The sequence below is a fragment of the Lygodium microphyllum genome, chromosome 24 (genome assembly GCF_053477565.2).
Source record: "Lygodium microphyllum isolate KBCC chromosome 24, Lygodium_microphyllum_v1.1.10, whole genome shotgun sequence".
In the NCBI taxonomy this organism is placed as follows: Eukaryota; Viridiplantae; Streptophyta; class Polypodiopsida; order Schizaeales; family Lygodiaceae; genus Lygodium; species Lygodium microphyllum.
This window is the reverse complement of record NC_141158.1, coordinates 113419763-113424338: the sequence shown is the minus strand read 5'-3', so window position 1 is coordinate 113424338 and position 4576 is coordinate 113419763. Positions and strand designations below refer to the sequence as shown.

The following is a 4576-nucleotide window of genomic DNA, read 5'->3' as shown; positions in this document are numbered from 1 at the left end:
GAGCTCCTTACCACGAACAAGGCTCTAATACCATGTCAAGATTGTGGGAGAGAAGGAAGGAGTCTCATTTGTAGCTTTCTCGCTTGCACAGTGGGGGAATACACACAAAGGTGGAGGCTGAAAACAGTTTTCCTCTTCTTAGTTGTGTAAGCCAAAAAGAACTCTCTTACAAAGAAATAGAAGAACCCTATACATGGGTCTCAAACCAAACTCAACTAACTAAGGTGGCATACTAACTGAACCACGAACTAGAGTAGATAAGGATAGCTGTCATCTAGCTATTATTCATGGGCGGTGTACTAACCGCATCTGCAACTAACAACTCGATGACATAAATGCACAACGGTCACCCTGGCATATCACGAGTGGAGCTCGATATCTCAACAATTGCAACTTGTTGCACGAGATAAGTGTCGCGCCTAACTTGTGGGATTATTTCTCCCATCACACGGTATTCCTTAGTCAAGAATACCTTTGGTCAAGATATAGGGTTTGGGAGTCCTCTTGACCCAATCCAACCCTAACCCTACTAGGCCGATAACGCTTTGGCCCTAGGGTTCCTCAATTCATATGGGAGTCTAGTATTTGGTCAATTGGTCCTTAGGGTGAGAACCCTAGATCATTCTTGCATGGGCGTTCAGATAACCCTAACATTTTCGAGAATGTGGGTAGGATCTTTGGGATCGAAAATATTAGGTTGGCATCCTTAGTGTGATACTACGAACAATTTTAACGTAACTTAACCCTACCTAGCACTTTGAGGTGATTGTCATTTGCAATCTAATCGTACCTTTATGATTTTCATGTAAGCTACTCAACTATATGCGGATTACTTAGTTGATCCAACCAACCCATGATTTAAGATGATCTTTCTTTTAAGGATGTAAATACATTCTTCTAAATTTGCAAGTACTTTCCTCTAAAAGATGTAAGTAATTGGAAGATAGGTGAGATGCATCATTCCATGAGAGTATGCAACTTCAACCATAGACCTTCTACTTTTATGCAACTTAGAGATCATTCTTTTCCTTGCCCTATACTATAATGATTGACATTCAGAGCTAACTCGTATAAACCCTTCGTTGATGCAACAAAGTCAAAGCTTTAATACTTTTAATGAAGATGCATTCAAACTTTGATAAAGAACTCCATGCATGAGCGAATGCTATGAGTCCATCCTCGATTTAATCCTTCCTTTTATTACTTAACCTGACCTAAAATGTAACCATCCTCACATGCAATTTGCAAAGTTCATAATTTCATTTCCATGCATTGCAACTCTTTGGACATCTTTGATCACTCCCATCAACCGGATACAAAGCAGGTCCAAAGCCTCCTCTCTACTGCTTGTTTTCGTTGCTTTTTCTCCCTAGGCAGAGTTTTTCTAGTGTACTAATTTTGTCAAAGATAAATGCTTTTTCAAATAGCCGGCTAATTTTCTCCTTCCCTCTCAATGACTCAAGACGTGCAGTGGTGTATGTGGCCTGCCTCAATAACCCCATGTTGAGAACCATGGCATGAACAATAGTGGGTCCAACTCCTTTCCACAAGGCAAGGACACCCTCATCTGTAGAAATTCTGTAGAGAGCATGGAACACATTGGTGTAATTTCTGTGTTGTGCAAGGGGTAGTGTGTTGTCAGCTTGCATTCGGATCAATGCAAGATCTGCAGGATTACCAAAGCAAGCACCAATCGCTCCAGCTGTCAACCCACATAATGCCTTCTGAGAATGTGGAAGTGGCTTTCCTTCATTGGCTTGAGTAGCTTTGTTGGTCAGTATCCTGCTCAAAACTGCCAGCATCATTACATGAAAAAGGTTCTCCAAAAGGTTGAGGTTCCTTCACATTACCAAGCTGATTGACAACCTTAGTGTCCTTTGACCCATCGTCATGAACTGGATCTAGTATGGGACCTACAAGAGCAGCATTGTCGGTCCCTTCAAAGGCTGAACCAGGTGAAGTTTCTCGTACAACTTGCCACTCTTGTATCTGACCATGCTCCTACGTCTATGACAAGATAGTACCATATGTATAATCATTTTTAACTCGATTGACGTCGGTTGTGTTAGGCAACAACTCATATTCCTGCTTCATTATGTGCACCCTTCTCACCCCTATTTATGATAGCAATTGTTGCCTCCCTAGCTTCATTTAGATGTGCCTTAAGCAAGTTTATAGGATGACAGCACCCAAAATGTTTGAAGGTACAAGCAAATGAAAGAGCTTATAGACGTTTACCATCATTAATTAGCCTTTCAATCACCTCTGGAGCCTTGGACATCCATATGCTCCTTGGCATCTTTTACAAACCTTACTGTCACAATGGCTTTCATTTGAAATAAATCATATTGATGTGATGTCTCCTATTCATCATTATGCTGCCCACCTCCATGGGGTCTGTAGGTGTGCTTTCGGGTGAACATCAAATCATCTACTAAATAGTGAGGTTTGATCTCCAGCCCACACAAAACAAAATGCAAACACAACGACTAAGTATACACAAAGTAACAAATGTCACACACACAAACTTTTTGGTGGGTTCCACACCTCGGATGCGCAGTAGCATGACATCCACCCCCTCTGATCCTGCGCATCCTCCGGATGGGCCAACTACCCATGATCATTATCGTCAAGATCCACGTACAGATCAATCTCTTCATTGTGTATTTTCGGTATATCAACAAGGTTATTTGTCATATCATCTAACTCTTCTACTGGAGTTTCTTCTCGTTGCTCTTCTCTTGCAAATTCTTCCAATGCATAATCCTCATCATCTCTTTTCTTGAAAATCTTGATTCTTTTTCCTGCAATGGGCACTTTAAGCATTGTCCCATCCAATTTTGTCAGCTCATATGTTGCATTATCAAAGACATGTCTTGACTATGTACGGCCCAAACCATCTTTTCACCATCTTCCGAAGTGTAGTATGCTAATTTTCAAGGCTACTATCAAAGACTAATACCTAGTCTCCCTCTTCTATTGCTCTAGGCTGCAAGCGATGCCTGCTGTCAAACCTGTCCTTATTTCTAAGTCTAGCAACCTTCAACCTGTCAATAGCTAGCTGAATATCCTCTGGTCTTCTCTCCAACTACCGAATCCGAAGAGCTAAGAGCTCCTCTCTCGTCAAATCCTCCTACCAAGGTAAAACTGACCAAGTCAAAGCACAAGTCTCAATCAGCATAACCAATTTCTGACCATACATCAACTCTGCGGGGATATATCCTATGGTAACACTATGAGTTGTACGATCAGCCCACAAAGCAAATGGTAGAAGTCTCGGCCATTCTCCAATCCGTCCTCTGCCTGCTTTGGCTAATGCTTTCACTATCGGCGGATGTCCTCTTTCACCCTTTCCATTTCCCTCTAGATTGTATGCTGTGGTTAGAGCCAACTTGATTCCTAGTTGAGAGAAAAACTCCCTAGCTTCTCCTGCATCTAATTCACTGCGATCTGCAGTGATCTTACCCACACAACCATACCTACAGAAAATTTCTTCCAATAAGAACGTACACACTGCACTAGTGTTCTTCATTCTCAAAGGTGTGCCCTCAACATGATTGGTAAGATCCTCTCTAGCCAATACAATATATCTCATCTGCCATAGACCCATCGGCATAGTAACCAAGTCAACTACCCACTTATAATGAATGTATAACGGATGGGTTGGATGTAGCTCATCTCAATGGCGCACTACGGAATACATCCGACAATCTCTGCAAGTCTCTAAAAAGTGAGAAACATCTCTGTACATGCCTTTCCGACAATATTTTTCCTTGATTTTCTCATAAGTAGCCCACACTCCTTTATGACCAGCCCAAGGACTCTCATGAAACTCTCTCATCACCTGTAATTGGGTCTCTTTATTGCAAACAACCCGCAAGGCTAATCCACCTCTTTTCTTCGGGTGCTTCCAAATTGATCATATTTCACATGCTTATAGTCAAAATCTTGCTCTTGGCATGTAGATCAGGCTTCCATCTCTCCCTCTCTTGATTGGGGTGCATGGAAAAGTCACAAATCCATCCAAAAATAGGGCGCAAAATAAAAAATGCCCCCTCCTCCTATTGAGTAAGAATTTGTATGTTTTTTTAAATTTATTTTTCATTTCATGTCATTTATTAAATGTCCACTTTGAAAAAACCACTTTTACACTGTTGTGTGAGGGTTTTCAGCTTGTTTGGAGAGGCAAACAGACTCGGAATTGCGATCCGATTGGAAGGCTGGCTCTGTGACGTTGAAATCTATAACCTTGACCTTTTCGTGCACTTTCCAGCTCTCAAATCACATAGCTTCTTTAGAGAGCTAAACCTTGCGGGGATTAAATAGGGGGTGAAATGACCTCGGATCAACAAATGAAGACTTGCATTCGATTCTTGGCATCGAAATCCACTTAGAAAATCTCTCGCTTGACTATCCACCACCATCCAATTTTGCATGAAAATTTGGTCCTTGATGCCTCTTGGCCACTTTTTTGCTCCAAGTATGGGCTCAAATGCTTCAAAAAACAGGTCCCAAAATCCAATTCTTGGAATAAGTTGAATTTCATGATCTACTTCCCTTACTGGTGGGAGCTTTG

At 41.5% G+C, this 4576-nt stretch overlaps 1 pseudogene; it reads right to left on the bottom strand.

Annotated features, from left to right (window-relative positions):
• Nucleotides 1-1340: 1340 nt before the first annotated feature.
• Nucleotides 1341-1997, bottom strand: LOC148015536 (mitochondrial dicarboxylate/tricarboxylate transporter DTC pseudogene; annotated as a pseudogene).
• Between the last annotated feature and the right edge of the window lie 2579 nt (nt 1998-4576).